The sequence below is a fragment of the Schistocerca gregaria genome, chromosome 1 (genome assembly GCF_023897955.1).
Source record: "Schistocerca gregaria isolate iqSchGreg1 chromosome 1, iqSchGreg1.2, whole genome shotgun sequence".
Lineage (NCBI taxonomy): Eukaryota > Metazoa > Arthropoda > Insecta > Orthoptera > Acrididae > Schistocerca > Schistocerca gregaria.
In genome coordinates, this window is record NC_064920.1 from 1,208,639,352 (window position 1) to 1,208,656,802 (window position 17,451).

At 42.6% G+C, this 17,451-nt stretch overlaps 1 protein-coding gene across 2 annotated transcripts in view; it reads right to left on the minus strand.

Moving 5' to 3' along the window:
* Positions 1 to 17,451, minus strand: part of LOC126284807 (lysosomal alpha-mannosidase-like) — a 261,589-nt gene that overhangs the window by 188,738 nt on the left and 55,400 nt on the right. The gene's annotated exons all lie outside the window — the stretch shown is intronic.

A 17,451-nucleotide genomic window follows, 5' to 3' on the forward strand; every position in this document is an offset into this window, starting at 1 on the left:
AGATGGATGCCATATCCCTTGACTTCTGAAAGTGTTTCACTCAGTGCCCCACTGAAGACTCCTAACTAAGGTATGAGCATATAGGACTGGTTCCTAGTATGTGAATGGCTCGAAGACTCCTTAAGTAATAAAATCCAGTACGTTGTCCTTGATGGTGAGTGTTCATCGGAGGTGAGGGTATCATCTGGAGTGCCCCAGGGAAGTGTGGTAGGTCCGCTGTTGTTTTTTATCTACATAAATGATCTTTTGGATAGGGTGGATAGCAATGTGTGGCTGTTTGCTGATGATGCTGTGGTGTACGGGAAGGTGTTGTCATTGAGTGATTGTAGGAGGATACAAGATGACTTGGACAAGATTTGTGATTGGTATAAAGAATAGCAGCTAACTCTAAATATAGATAAATGTAAATTAATGCAGATAAATAGGAAAAAGAATACTATAATGTTTGAATACTCCATTAGTAGTGTAGTGCTTGACACAGTCACGTCGATTAAATATTTGGGCGTAACATTACAGAGCAATATGAAGTGGGACAAGCATGTAATGGCAGTTGTGGGGAAGGCGGATGGTCGTCTTCGGTTCATTGGTAGAATTTTGGGAAGATGTGGTTCCTCTGTAAAGGAGACTGCTTATAGAACGCTGGTGAGACCTGTTCTTGAGTACTGCTCGAGCGTTTGGGATCCCTATCAGATCTGATTGAGGGAGGACATAGAAGCATTTCAGAGGCGGGCTGCTAGATTTGTTACTGGTAGGTTTGATCATTATGAGAGTGTTATGGAAATGCTAAAGAAACTCGGGTGGGAGTCTCTAGAGGAAAGGAGGCATTATTTTCATGAATCGCTACTGAGGAAATTTAGAGAACCAGCGTTTGAGGCTGACTGCAGTACAATTTTACTGCTGCCAACTTCCATTTCGCGGAAAGAGCACAAAGATAAGACAAGAGAGATTAGGGCTCTTCAAATTGCCAAACTGTGCTGCTTGAATTCTTCAATTGAATAATATTTTTCCATTAGTGTATTAAATAAAAATATTTTTAGTGGGTCAGACTACATATTTAGCAGATTTAATGTATTTTAAATAATTAATCTCATGTACAATGGTGTTTGAACACAAGCTTTAAATTAAGAGAGGGAAGTTTGAAACTGCGTCTGTGATGAGTACTGTAATTGTGGTTGAAATGAAAATTGTCAAGGGAGTTTTGATTTTTACAGATGAATATAAAAATTTTGTAGATGTACAGACAAGGAATGGTTAGTATGTTTTACATAATGGGTGACATGATGTTCTTCTTTGGACTAAATACATGTTTCTTATTATTCTCTTTTGAAGTGTAACTAATCTTGGGCCGTTCTCAGAGTTTCCCCGGAAAATTATTCCGTACATACATACATACATCAATTCTTGTTCCATAGATAATGAATACAACATTTTATAATGATGTGGAACGTATCACTTAAACAAAGCTTTCTTTACACTTTATTTTTTTTATTTATTTATTTTTCTTTTTTTTTCTTTTATTGTTACTGCTTCATATCTAAGAATTCATCTGTTGAGTAGAAGGAAGGAGTTGTCATTCAGAAATTTGTTTGATTCACTTTTAGATGTTGGTTGGCTATCTATCAGACTTTTAATACTATTTGGCAAATGACCAATGATTTTTGTGGCAGCATAATTCACCCCTTTTTTATGCCAAAGTGAGATTTAATCCAGAATAGTGAAAATTATCCTTTCTTCTAGTGTTGTAGCTGTGCACTTAGCTGTTGTTTTTTAACTGGGATGGATTATTAATGACAAATGTCATAAGAGTATATATGTATTGCGAAGGTGCTGTGAATATCCCCAGTTCCTTAAATAAATGTCTGCAAGGTATCGAATTGTAGTCTCAAAGTAGCTATGGTACATTATCTTCTGGATGTCCATAAGTGAGGAACTACATAAGACATTCATCGCATGAACTAGACTGTTTAGTTTGTTTGCTTTGAAGTCTACATGTGCCTTACAATTTAAATCTTTGCCAAGATTTAGATCTAGAAATTTTACATAACTCACTTCAGTCATTTCCTGATTGCTGTGTACTATTTTTATGGGAGATGCTGATGACGTTTTAGTACTGAAATGCACTGACTGAGTTTTTCTGACATTGAGTTTTAATCTATTTTACTGAAACCATAGTTCTAGGTTTTCCATTATATTTTCCACAGTATTATGAATTTGTTCTAAATTGTCATTTTCAATTAAAACTGAGGTGTCATCTGCAAATAAAATGGAGTGAACATCAGTGCTTAAAGCTAAATCATTTATGTACAGCAGATAAAGATAGGCCCACAAATTGAGCCCTGTGGGACCTCAGCACAAATCTTTTACTAGTCCGACATTGATTTTTTTTCCCATTTTAATTTGAATTTAGAGTAACCCTCTGTTTTGTTTCTCACAAATAAGATTTGAACCACTGCAATTCCCTGTCCATGATCCCATAGCTCTCTAGCTTGTGTAGAAGTAGCAACTGATTAAGCTTTGGTCAAATCACAAAAAATGACTGACCTTTTTACCCCTGTCTAAAGCAGAGTTTATCTTTTAAGTGAATTCATTGATAGTATTTATTGTATTTTTCCCATTTTGAAATCCAAATTGATTTTTAATTGCAATATTGTTTTCTATAAGAAAGTTTTCAAGCTGTTTTGCAACAATCCTTTCTATCACCTTAGCAATAACTATCAATGGGGAAATAGGGCAGTAATTTCCCATCTCACCTGGTGAGCCTTTCTTGAACAAAAGTCTTATTTCAGCATGTGGGAAACATTCTTTCTCAAATGACTGATTAATAATTTTAGCCAAAGGTTGAGAAATGATGTTATAAACAGCCTTGACTACAGTGCATGGAATTCCATTCCATCAAGCTGATTTCGTTTTCTTATGACACAATAGCATGTTCTACATATTTTGGATAATTCTTTTGAATGTTTTGAGGTTTGCATTTTGTTCTACATTTACAAGGTTGACATCTACCTTGTCCTGGTGGGCTGTGATATCTGCTTCTGATTTGGCAACATTTATGAATAAATCATTGAAACAGTTTGACATTTGAAAAGAATCTATAATTATATCATTTTTAATTTTTATTTGGAAAATTTCTTGGCAATTTTTCTTTACTCCTGTAGGTTTTATGGCTGTGGTGAGGGACCATGCACCGAAAACTCCAAGTTATTACAATAAGACACTTTATTTATGGTTCGTATATTTACAGAAACACAAGAAAAAGAATGCACAATTTCATGACATGTGTATCAATAGTCAAGCCGCAGACGGAACTGCCAAAGAAGCTAGAGTCTCCAAAGACCGTTTACTCTGCACTCTCTGCACTTCACTGGTGAATTACTGGCAGTCGACTGTCACCATAGAGCTCCCCCTCCCGGGAGTGCGGAGCACTGAGGGAAGGACATGGGTGTCTTCCTGTGTAGTGGTGTTGTGGGATGCTCGCTGGTTGATAGCAGTGTGTGCTAAGTGTCCATACTGTCTGTGCAGGGTGGACTAGTGCTTGTATAGTCCGCCATCCAGGGGGGGGGGGGGGGGGGGGGGGCGGACTGGTCGACTTGTGCGCATGAGCTGGACGGGCACAGGAGATGTCGTTGCAGTACCGGCGCAGAGGGTGATGCGAATCTTGAGCATCCTGTCGGCGCTGAACGTTGCAGTTATGGCAGCCGTATCCACCCCATATGGGGTAGGGACTGTGCGCAGGATGGTGATGTGTGACGTGGGTGTGGACCCACGTGAAGTGTCTCCTATGCAGAGAGGGGGGAGGGGTGTAACAGATTCTTCGATCATCCACGCTGGTTTCACACGTTGGAGGGAAACTGTCTGCCGGCGACCACTGATGAGAATGTCCATAGTATTGTTCGTGTGGGCCACTACTCGATGTGGGCCGGAGTAGGATGGCTGTAATGCCGGTTTGACTGTGTCATCCCATAACATAACGAACTCAGTGCCACATGCCTGAACACCCGAGGGCGGGTATGTGGCCGTGGAGGCAGCGTGCAGATAGCGACTATGTGTGTCCGAATTCAGCTAGCATGGGTAGGTCGGGTAGGTCGGATAGGTCGGCGATTGCTTCATCATTGACGAACTGTGCAGGGAAAACTAGGGTCTCTCCATACAGGAGCTCTGCGAGTGAAGCTTGGAGGTGTGTCTTGTAAGCCATGCATATTCCTAGCATAACCCAGGGAAGGGCATCGCACCACTCACCACCGTGGCACACGAGTGCCGCTTTCAGCATTCTGTGCCACCACTCGTCCAGTCCATTGCTCTGGGGGTGGTAAGCTGTAGTGCAGAATCTATCCACCCCACAGAGAGCGCAGAGTTTGTTAAACAGTGGAGATTCAAACTGTCTTCCCTGCTCGGTGGTGATGGATGTAGGACAGCCAAATCAAGCTATCCAGGAGGATACAAATGCGCATGCTACAGAATCTGCTGTGATGTCCTGCAGGGGGATTGCCTCCACCCGTCGTGTAACGCGGTCAATGCCGGACAGGATATACCTGAAACCATCCGAAACGGGTAATGGTCCCATGAGATCCACACGCACGTGATGGAAGCGGCCTTTCGGGATGTTGAATTTACCTAGACTGGGTCATGTGTGCCTGCCGACTTCACTGCGCTGGCAATGTAAACGGGCACAAGCCCAAGTACGACAATCCCTCTTCACACCTGGCCACACAAAGCATTCTGTAACCAGGCGCGTAGTAGCCTTAGCACCAGGGTGTGCCAGGTTATGTAAAGTAGTGAACACTTGGCGACGCAGCGCAGGGGGAACAATAGGCTGAGCAGTGCCCGTGGATGTATCACACCACAGTCGCTTGGCTGAGCCCGGTAGGTTGCATGAAACGATCTGAAGGGAAGTATCTGGGTCCTGTCGGAGTTTGTGCAATTTGGTGTCACTGTCGTGTGCATGGGCCAATTCATCGAAATTAATGGGGGATGAAATTGCAGTGATACGTGGTAGGTAGCCAGCCACCATATTTTCTGATCCTCGAATGTAACGGATGTCTGTTGTGTATCGGCAAATTAAGTCCATTTGCCGGAACCTACGTGGGGGAAGGTTAGTAGCGGGGTTACGGATAGCCTCCGCGAGGGGGCGGTTGTCCATGAAAATTGTTATATTCCTTCCTTCAATGTCTGTGCAGAAATATTTTACAGCTTCATAAACTGCAAGCAATTCTCTGTCGGATGCTGACCATTTACGTTGAGCTGTAGATAATTTTTTGGAGAAAAGCCAGAGTGGTTGAGTTGTGTCAGTGACATGCCATTGTAGGACTGCACCGATTGCGAAATCACTTGCATCGACTGTAATCGAGATGCAGGCATCTGGCAAAGGATGGGCGAGGGTGACACCACGAAGCTCTCACCATGTTGTCAGACCACAGTACTCGGTGACTGCCTGAGGTTTGTTTCCCGGCCAATGCATCAGTCAAAGGGGCTTGAACTGCTGCTGCCATCGGCAGGTTACGACAGTAGAAATTGACAGTTCCTAAAAACCGGCGTAATTTGCAAAACGACACTGGGAGGGGTAGCTCACGAATGCAGTCAACCCACTCCTGTGGGGGGCGTATACCATCCAAGGAGACGGTGTACCCCAGAAAAGTGACAGCGGTGCAGCGGAGTTGTGACTTGTCATTATTGATCTCGACTCCGTTACGTGTCAATAAGTCCTGTGTCGTGGCCAGGTGGAGTTCCTGTTCCTTGTCAGAGGGGCAGAAAATTAGTATGTCATCGAGGTATGCGTAGCAATATGTGCAGTTAAAAAGAAGTGAGACTATAAAACGCTGCCAAGTTTGGGCCACGTTTTTGAGACCATAAGGCAGGTAACAAAATTCGTACAGGCCAAAAGGTGTGATTACTGCTGTCTTTGGAATGTCACTCTGTTCCATTGGTATCTGTAAATATGCCTTGCAGCAGTCCAAGACACTGAAGATGCGTGCTCCGCTTAGTACTTGTGCAAAGTCTTGTATGTGAGGTATCGGGTAATTGTCTAATACCGTCCACGCGTTGAGGTGGTGATAGTCGGCGCACAGGCGCATGGTGCCGTCCTTTTTGGGAACTAAATGTATGGGGGAGGACCAGTTACTGTCTGATGGGCGAACAATGCCTGTCCTTAGAAGTTCCTCCACTGTGGCTTTAGCAAGGCGTAGTTTATGTGGCGGCAGTCGACGTGCTTTGTGGCGCACTGGAGGCCCATCTGTCATGACAATTTTGTGTGTCGTGCCATTCGTGATAGCGTTCAGTTCGGCTGGCAGACTCATTCAGGGACCATCGTGAATGGGGATCGGTAGCACACAAGAGTCACTAACCTGATGTGCCAGAGGAGCTGTCTGCTTTGGTGGCGACAAAGTTCCACGAGGTGCATCTCCGGCGTCAGATGGTGGCGGCGTTGGCAGGCGTTGTACGAGGCGTCGTGCCTAGGTGAGGCCTCGCGTAGCCAATGATCTAGCATGGTTCTGTTCGGCATTGTGGGCACAGAGATCATTGACTGCAGGGCATTAAGGCTGGAGATGGGCAGTGGCAATTGTGAGGCTGTCCGCCAATGAAGAGCACTTGATGGGAACTGTGTCCAGGTCGGCGGGCAGCTGAGGGGGTGGGGGGCCCGAAGAGGCGATTGAACATGCATGTGCTTGGACGAGGCGTGGTGCAATAATGTGGCTGACTGAAGATCTGGAGACAGTCCAAAGTGGAAGAGGAAGTCGATGCCTAATACTGGATCTTCGACATCAGCCACGTAGAAGGACCAAGTGAACTGTTTACCAGGTATGAGTTCAATAGGTAACTTGGCCAAACCCTCGACATGAAGTGTCGACCTATTTGCTGCTTGAAGAGACAGTTTGGTTGGTGTCGTGTCCTTTACAGAAAATGTGGGAGGTATGACACTAACGTCTGCTCTGGTATCGATGAGGAAATACCGGCGTGAACCTACATACCAGGTGTACAGACGTCCTCGTGGGGTGGGGGATCTGACAGAATGCAATGTCTGTGGGCGTCCCTGCCTGTATCCACGGGCCGTGGCGCCTACTGCGGCCTGCATGCGGCGTTTGGGAACATGCAGGGTGGACGGCAGTTGTGAGCGGCGTCCCTGAAAGTGGTATGAAACCAACATACGCGTGAGTTGGCTGTACTCATCCCGCCAGCAGAAGCATCAGGCAGGCAGGCGCTAGCCTGGTTGGGGTGGGGAGCGGCTGTTGCCGACACGCTGGCAGTTCCCGGTCTTGGCCACTAGGTGGCTCCACTTCCGTTTGCTGTCCGCTATACACACACCTCCGGCCTTTACCGCCCGACGGTAGAAATGTACCAACCTCGGCGATGTTAGGGACTGTGCCACGCGGGGGAAGGTGGCTGTGTCGAATAATGGCGTATGCCTGGTCTGCCAGCCATAGTTTATCCTCGAGTGATGCTGCGGTATGTGGGAGCAAATGTAACTGTAGTTCTTGCAGTAGCTTCACCAACCACAATGCCCAGAGCGCTAAGTTTGGCAGGATCTTGGTACCCACCTGTGCACGCAAGCGTCGCCACAGCTGTGAGCGTGTTCTGTTGCCTAAAGTCTTGTCATAAATTATGTCGTGAATAGTATCAGCCGGCAGACGAGACAGGCATTCGATAAGTAATGCCCGAGCAGAGGCATACTTGTTGCTCTTAGGTCGGTTCAGCAATAAGTCACTGATGAGATCAGGGTGGTCTGCAGGTGGTTCACTAAACACACGAAACGGGTGCTGTCATCCGCAATACCATGTTTGTCCAACATGTTGTCCACCAATGTAAACCACGTCACTGGGTTGTCCGGTTGCTATGGTGGCAGCTTCGGAAAACGGCCGGGGGCCACTGTTTGTGGGGCTGTAAGAGAGGCACGAAACACACAGGGATTCTGCAAGGTTTTCACTGGTGCGAAATGGGCCTAAGTGGCAGGCAATGTGTTGCGTTGAACGTCCATTAGCTGTGTAGGTGAGACGTGGTATCCAGTCCTTGTAGGCACGGAATCTGTATGGCCACACGACAAGCACGGCATGGCAGGCATGGGCGGGTCAACTGCCGGTGCAGCCAGAATCTCGAGCAGAGGTGCGAGATCGCGATTGAGCACCGAGTGACGGGACGGAGGTGCGTCGCCCGAAGTGTGCGCGGGGCGTCAGGATGGATAGGCTTATGAATGGTCCGGTGTGGTTGGCGCGAGTGTCCCTTTGACCGGCGTGAAGGGAGACACGTTAAACGGCGACCGTGCATGTGGACCCAGAAACTGGCCCGCCGCATGGTCCATGTTGTGCAGTAGAAACTTGGGGTTTCCGGGGTCCTGTGCTGAAGGGGCATTCTGTCAAGAATAGAATGCCATAGAAGGTGTCTGCGACTATGTGTGGTATGCCGGCGGAGGTTAGAGTCGTCCGGCCAGACAAGGCAAACACGGGAGATACGAACATTCCTGGTGTATTAGTGGCACACGGGGCGAAGCGTTGCGCTTCACAGTCAAATGTCCATTCTGCGGTCGCGGCGTCATGCACTGCCGTAAAAACTGGAGGCTGCGACATTGTCTATTGGCGCGAACTGGTGATACTCAGTGAGCGACTGCAACGTATTTTCGCGACTCGGGGTCACCAATATGGGTTTTATGGCTATGGTGAGGGACCACGCACCGAAAACTCCAACTTATTACGATAAGACACTTTATTTACCGTTCGTATATTTACAGAAACACAAGAAAAACAATGCACAATTTCACGACACGTGTATCCCTAGTCAAGTCGCAGACGGAACTGCCAAAGAAGCTAGAGTCTCCAAAGACTGTTTACTCTGCGCTTCGCCGGTGAGATACTGGCAATCGACTGTCACCACACTCCCAAGTCAGATTTGATGACATCCCAAATTACCTTTGATTTATTTTCATGTTTACCAAGATACAGGTTGTTAGCCAATTTTTTTGGTGCCTGTACAATTTTTAATGCACATTTATATCTCTTTACATACCCCACAAAGTCAGCAGTTTTGTTACGTTTTAACTCATTGTGAAGCTGTCTTTTACTGGCACTAGAAACTTTTATTTCTGGTGTAATCCAACTTATTTTATTGGCCACTCTCTGATGCCTGGCCTGAGGGGGAAAAGTTTCATTGAAAACATCTAGGACATAGTTATGAATGTTTTGAAATTGTTTTCACTTGACACACTTTTATTTGTCCACTTATTACGTGTATGTGTTACTTGTAATCAAATGACAAATCCTATATCACATGTGTGATCTATTGGTTGCTAAATAAATATATATATATTTAGAGGCCAGAGAAATTAACACTAATGAGTAAGAAATGTGCAGAAGAGAGAAAGGAACTTTGTGATGACTATAGTAGGAGGTTGGAGGCTTCTGAGAAACAGTGTAAAGGTGAAGTCAAAGCAGCAAGGAGATTTTGTGCAGAAAATGGAGTTAAACTTGAGAACCAAATTGGTCGGATTAAAAATGATTTAAAAACAGAGGTAGAAACCAAGTGTGCAGCAATGGTAGAGGAAAAACTGGTAAAAATTAAATAAAAATGTAGAATCAAAATTGGCTGGAATGAAGGAAATGGTGGGAGAGGTACAAAATCTAAAGTTTCGAATTTAAAGTATCCCGAACAGTCCTTCATTTGATAGTTGTACACAATTTAATAATTTTGAACTATATAGTGATGTGCATCCACTGGATTTCATTAGGAAATTTAGTGATTTGCCTGAAATATGGAATGATAAAGACAGGTTTCTTGAAAGGGGATGCTTTTGGATGGGCAGCTCAGATATCTGATAGTTGCACTTCATGGCACATCTTTAAGAAAGCCTTTTTATATGAATATTTGTCCAAAGAGAAGCAGCATAGAATTTTGGACGAATTTTTGGGAGGAGACAGATTTGACTGTAGAGAGGCTACTGTGAAAGGTTTCTATCAGTTTTGGATAAGCAAACTGAAATATTTGGACAAAGAGGTAGGTAGTATATCAATAATTATGGGTTCAGAAACTAAGTTGCCTCACAAATTTAGTGTATTACTTCTACCTGCCCCTAGGGATAATATTCCTGATCTTTTTGTATTATGTTGATAAAGTGTGATAAAGTGGAGTGAGTGAAGCCATCAGTGGAAAATGATAGGAGGAATTTTGATGATAATAATGGCCTTGGAAAGCAACTTGTTACATGAAAGCTAATGGAAATTATAAAGTGATTACCAACAACATCATCAGGGGTACCTGTATCATCACCACAGAAAGTATTTCCAGGGATGACTAATGCAGAATCAGATACAGTAACAGAAAATGCAGCAGAAGTACCTAAAGCAGCCATACTAACAGCAGTAGAATCAACAACAGCATCAGAAGAACCACCATCAGTATCAGCAAAAGTAACTCCTCCAGCATTAGATCCAGCTCCTACAGTAACAACACCATCTCTTTCACCAGCAGTAGCAGAACAAGCTCCTTCACCAGCAATAGCAGAAGAAACACCATCAGCAACCTCAGAAACAACTCCTCCAGCAGTAGAACCAGTTTCTATAGCAGCAGCACCATCTCCCACACCAGCAGTAGCAGAAACAACTCCTCCACCAGTAGCAACTAAACTAACTTCTCCACCAGCAGAAACAGAACCAGCTCCTCTTCCATCATCTTCAGGGGTAGCAGAAAAGAATAGTCCAGTCACAGTAAGTAAAGTATCATCTTTGTCTCATGATGAAGTGTTACCAAATGATTATTCCAAGGAAGCTCAACCACCACCTAACATAGATTCCAGGGCTGGAAAAACAATTAAATGTTCTCCATTAACCCATAATACTGCACTCTTCCCCTCCTGTGATATAAACTCTATCTTACTACTGCTCTTAAATGTCAGGTCTCTGAAAAATAAAGCTGATGAGACTGGTATACTATTAAAAAGTAACAGAAGAATGATTTTATGTATAAATGAATGTTAGTTAAAGCAGAAGATATAAAACTGTATGCACCATCAGGTCTCAAATTAGTTACATACTACTGCAGACCCAGTGAATGTTATGGGGGTTCTTCCACATATGTTAGCAATGATTTAGACTTAAAGTTTTGTATTCTTGAAGTTAGTGACTAATGCAATAAAGGTGTTTTTGAAGCAGCTGCTTTGATTATACCTGGTGTACAGCTCATAACTGTTTCTTTATATCACACTCCTGATAGTAATGTAGAAAAACTTGCGATCAGTATACAAAAGTATACTAAATACAAAATATAAATTTTTGGGGATCTAAACACAGTTATCAGGAAAATGACAGCCAGAAATGTTAATTTAGTAAATATGTTAAGATCCTAATGAAAGTACTACAAGGCATTTCTCCTGTCTTGAAAATCTAATAACAAATGTATACAAATGTGATTTTGAGCTAGGCTTATTTAATGTTGATTACATGTTGGACCATAGAGGTATATGGATGAAACTAATTACTGAGAAACCAAAAGAAGACCTCGAACAAGCTCATTGTGTGAGACCATTTACAGATAGAAATATTATCAAGTATAGAGAAGAACTTAAGTCTATAGATTGGAATACTGTTATATACTCCCCCAGAAATGTTGATGAAGCCTTCAGCAGATCCCTCAAAATCATTTCTGAAATCTTCCATACAAGCTTTCCACTGGTTATAGAACAAAAAAGTCAGGAAACCTAGATACTCAACTGTACAGAAGTGGCTTTCACCTCACTTACAAAAACTAAGAGTATTGGTAATTACTTGTCACGATAAGGTCAAAAAGGGAGCAGTAGGTAAAGCAACTTACAAAAACCAGAAAAAAAATACAGATCTGAAATTAAAATAGCCAAGTGGAAGGCAAATGACAATTTCATTAAAACTTCACACAATAAATGTAAGGCTGCATGGAAAGCAATAAAAGCAGAGCTAGGTATGGATATAAACTATAAAGACAACACAAATGCTGCTAACATCACTGCTGATGATTTCAATCACTTTTTTGTCAACTCTGCTTAACTTAGACTCTCAACTCAGGGCAACCAGAATTCCAATTCTACACAACCAGCTATTTCTCATCTCACATCTGGTAGAAATTTTCAACAAAACATTACAGACATACTGTCAGTTTGTAAATGGAGAGAAGTACAAGTAATTGAAATAATTAAAGTGACCTCTAAGTTAGGATACTCCAGATCTGAAGATGTTTATGGCCTGTCATACTTTGTAATTAAAAAAAATTGTAGATCTCATATCATATCCTCTTTGCATACTGATAAACTGGATGCTCTCTAGTGGACACTTTCCAGAATGCCTCAAAAAGACATTTGTCACACCATTTTACTAAAAGGGTGACAAGTCCTGTAGCAATAATTATAGATCAATTTCTCTTGTGCCCATTCTTTCAAAAATACTAGAACATTGCGTACTGCAGCAAATATGCATACACCTATCAGACAATAATATATTTGAGGAGGATTACTGGGTTGATTGCACCAATAATCACGCCCATTTAGCAATAGTTCATTTATTAACCTTAACACATACAAGGATCACAAAGAACTGAACTCAACATGGGGGAATAGCCAAAGATAATACTTAGAGTCCAAAGATGTATGCATATCGATGTTGGTTTTGATTTTATCGGTGCCACATAGTCCCGCCCCCCCCCCCCCCCCTGAGCCCTCTCCCCCACAGTACAGAGTACTCTTGAGAGGCCGGGTGGGGGGGGGGGGGTGACGATGGCGTCGGCAAGGGTGGTCCGCTGGAGCCGGACCATGGTCAGCTCAACAGCATCATTGGGGAGCTGTGTGAAGAAAGGTTTGGCCACCTAACACGTTTTGTGGGTGGAACGGAGCAACGACGGCGATGTCTCCAGTGGGCATGGCGAACACACGAAGAATGTCCAGGTCGACGTCAGGTGGGAGGGGAACACATTTCACCAGGTGGCAGGTAATGGCAGAGGTTCTGTCATGAGCACCGGATGAAGGGAAACACATGACGAACAGTGTACGATCACGCAGTTTATTGAGATATCGTGGATTATGTCTGGAGGAACAGGCAGAAACACCTCGAGTGAGGGCACATTCAAGACAGGAGGATGGGGGGGGGGAGGGGGGGCATGAGAAACCTTAACAGGATGAGGCAGGCGATGGTGGATAGGTCGAAGGGACCAGCGAAGGGCCCGGCGGCAAGGGTGTGATCGTAGGGAGGCTTGACATGAGTAGCATGTGGTCACTCAACAGAGTGCATGAGACCGGAGTAGAGGGAGAGGTCAGAGGAGAGCTCAACGATTGGAGCTAGAAGTCACTCGGTCGAGTGTGTAAGTCTGACGTGGAGGGAGTGGTCACAGCGTTGTGAGCCACGACAGTGAGTGGCGTGGTCATGGTCTGAAGGGTGGTAGAAGAAGGCTCGACATGAGCAGGCTTAAGTCTGTTGAGAGAGACTGTAACAGCTGAGTCTTTCATCTGGATGTCATAGGTGTTGGCTGAGGTCAGAGACTTCGGTATGGGCCGGTATATGGAGGTTGGAGGGGAGCATGGACAGTGTCATGTCAGAGCATGATGTATTTGCAATTGTCCAGAGATTTCAGGACGTGAACCTTAGGGCAGGAGTGGCTGGCAGGCAGAGGGATTTGGTGGTTTATGAAGTGGTGTATAATGTGGTCCACAAAGGAAGGTAAGTCAGACTGAGGGAGAGAAGTGGAAGGGCTCACGAGTTCAGCAGGGAGAACAATGTTCTGGTCACATACGAACTCAGCTATTGTGCATTTGAGGTCTTCCTTGTAGATCGCACAAATGCCAAGTAGCACAGGGGGAAGGGCCTCCGTCCATAGAGAGTCGTGGCATTGAAGAGCCGCCTCGAAAGTGCGGTGCCGGCGCTCGACTAGTCCGTTACTTTGTGGGTGATATACTGTGGTATGCATGCACCGGATGGCACAAATCTTACAAATCTCATTGAACAGGGCTGACTCAAATTGTCTGCCCTGGTCAGTCGTGCTGATAGCTGGACATCCGAATTGCGATACCCATGACTCTATGAAAGCTTGAGCAGCAGTTTCTGCCGTAATATTGGGGAGGGGGACAGCCTCGAGCCAGCGAGTTGTTCAGTCGATAGACGAGAGAACATAACAAAGCTGTTAGAGGGGGAGAGAAGGCCAACAATGTCAATGTGAATATGCTGGAAACGCCCAGGATTAGATTAGATTAGATTAGATTAGATTAATACTTGTTCCATAGATCATGAATACGACACTTCGTAATGATGTGGAACGTGTCAGGTTAATAAAAGATGTCTGTACAAGAAATTACATTACACAAAATATTGCATGACACTAATGATTAAGTTTTTTTTTTTCCTTAGTTTATATCTAAAAATTCAGCCAATGAGTAGAAGGAGTTGTCATCTAGAAATTCTTTTAATTTATTTTTAAATGTTAGTTGGCTATCTATCAGGCTTTTGATGCTGTTTGGTAGGTGCCCAAAGACTTTTGTGGCAGCATAATTTACCCCTTTCTGTGCCAAAGTCAGATTTAACCCTACATAGTGAAGATCATCCTTTCTCCTGGTGTTATAGGTATGCACACTGCTATTACTTTTGAATTGGGTTGGATTATTATCAACAAATTTCATAAGGGAATATATATACTGTGAGGTTACTGTGAGGATCCCTAGATCCTTAAATAGATGTCTGCAGGATGACCGTGGGTGGGCTCCAGCAATTATTCTGATTACACGTTTTTGTGCAATGAATACTTTTCTACTCAACGATGAATTACCCCAGAATATGATGCCATACGAAAGCAATGAATGAAAGTAGGCATAGTAAGCTAATTTACTGAGATTCTTATCATCAAAATTTGCAATAACCCTAATAGCATACGTAGCTGAACTCAGACGTTTCAGCAGACCATCAATGTGTTGCTTCCAGTTTAACCTCTCATCAATGGACACACCTAAAAATTTTGAAAATTCTACCTTAGCTACAGACTTCTGTTCAAAGTCTATATTTATTACTGGAGTTGTGCCATTTACTGTACGGAACTGTATATACTGTGTTTTATCAAAATTTAAAGAGAGTCCATTTGCTGAGAACCACTTAATAATTTTGTGAAAAACATCATTTACAATTACATCACTTAGTTCTTGGTTTTTGGATGTTATTACTATACTTGTATCATCAGCAAAAAGAACTAACTTTGCATCTTCATCAATGTGGAATGGGAAGTCATTAATGTATATCAAGAACAGTAAAGGACCTAAGACCGAACCCTGTGGGACCCCATGCTTGATAGCACCCCAGTTTGAGGAATCAGCTGTTGTTTTAACATTACACGAACCACTTATTTCAACTTTCTGCATTCTTCCAGTTAAGTATGAATTAAACCATTTGTGCACTGCCCCACTCAAACCATAATGATTTAGCTTATCTAAAAGAATTCCATGATTTACACAATCAAAGGCCTTTGAGAGATCACAAAAAATACCAATGGGTGATGTCCGGTTATTCAGAGCATTTAATATTTGATCAGTGAAAGCATATATAGCATTTTCTGTTGAAAAGCCTTTCTGAAAACCAAACTGACATTTTGTTAGTACTTTATTTTTACAAATATGGGAGGCTACTCTTGAATACATTACTTTCTCAAAAATTATTGATAGAGCTGTCAGAAGAGAGATTGGGCGGTAGTTGTTGACATCCGACGTATCCCCCTTTTTATGCAATGGTTTTACAAAGGCATATTTCAGTCTACCAGGGAAAACACCCTGCTCCAAAGAGTTATTACATACGTGGCTGAGAATCCTACTTATCTGTGGGGAACAAGCTTTAAGTACTTTGCTGGAAATGCCATCAATTCCGTAAGAGCTTTTACTTTTCAGTGAGTTTATTATTTTACTGATTTCAGAGGGAGAGGTTGGTGGAATTACAGTTGTTTCAAACTGCGCAGGTATGGCCTCTTCTATTAATAGCCTTGCCTCTTCTAGTGAAGATCTAGATCCTATTTTCTCCACAACATTTAAAAAATGATTATTCAAAATATTTTCAATTTCTGATTGTTTGTTAGTGCACTTGTCATTCAGTTTTATTGCACTAAAGTCTGCCTGTGCTCTTGGTTGCCCTGTTTCCCTTTCAATAATATTCCAAATTGCTTTAATTTTATTATCAGAGTTACTGATCTCAGACATGATACACATGCTTCTGGACTTTTTAATAACTTTTCTTAGTACCGCACAATAGTTTTTATAATATTGAACAATTTCGGGGTTAGTACTCCCTCTTGCTGTTAGATACAGTTCTCTTTTACGGTTGCAAGATATTCTTATTCCTTTAGTTAGCCAAGGTTTTTTATATGTTTTCTTGGAATTATGTTTAACTATTTTCTTGGGAAAACAATTTTCAAATACCCTTAAAAATGTATTGTGAAATAAGTTATATTTCAAGTTTGCATCGGGTTCCTTATACACTTTATCCCAGTCTAGCTGCTGTAGGCTTTCCCTAAAGTTTGCAATATTTATATTGTTAATTGAACGCACTGCTTTGAAAGTCTGATTTATTATACTGCATGGAGCTATGTCATGTACTGTAACAAGCTGTGCACTATGATCTGAAAGACCATTCTCAACAGGATAAGCATTTATGTCCTTAAACTTATCTTGGTCTATAAAAAAGTTATCTATCAATGTACTGCTGTTCTTTGTTATCCGAGTAGGAAAATCAATGACGGAGCTCAAATTGAAAGAACTGAGTAATACTAAAAGGTCATTCTTCCTATTACACTCTTTCAGGGAATCAACATTGAAATCCCCACAAATGATAACTTGCTTCCCCCTGTCTGACAGATAGCACAACAAAGCATCCAAGTTTTCTAGAAATAGCTGGAAATTCCCTGAGGGGGACCTATACACTGTTACAATTATGAAAGTGCCATCATTTAGTTTAACTTCAGTGGCACATGCTTCCATATGTTGCTCTACACAAAATTTTTTAGTTTCTAAATTTTTTGCACTGTGGAAGCTTTTGACATATATGGCAACTCCTCCTCTCATCATATATCTCTACTTACATGTGCAGCTAATTTGTACCCATTGATGCTAACCTTTTGCATATCAGTGACAATGTGATGCTCAGACAGGCATAGTATATCTATTACATTCTTGGTTTCTATATCTTCTAAACAAAGCAGAAGCTCATCAATTTTATTCTCCAATCCCCCAATATTTTTGGTGAAATATACTAACAGTATTTTTCACTTTACTTTTGTGAGTATCTTGAACTTTTTTAACATCTTTAGTACTTTTATTCTTCAATCCCCCAATATTTTGATGAAATATACTAACATTATTTTTCACTTTACTTTTGTGAGTATCTTGAACTTTTTTAACATCTTTAGTACTTGCCTGGCTGAGTTTCCCACTGGACACTGATCTTACACTAAAAAAAGAGTTTCCACCATGAGATGTAGTTCCTCCCCCCT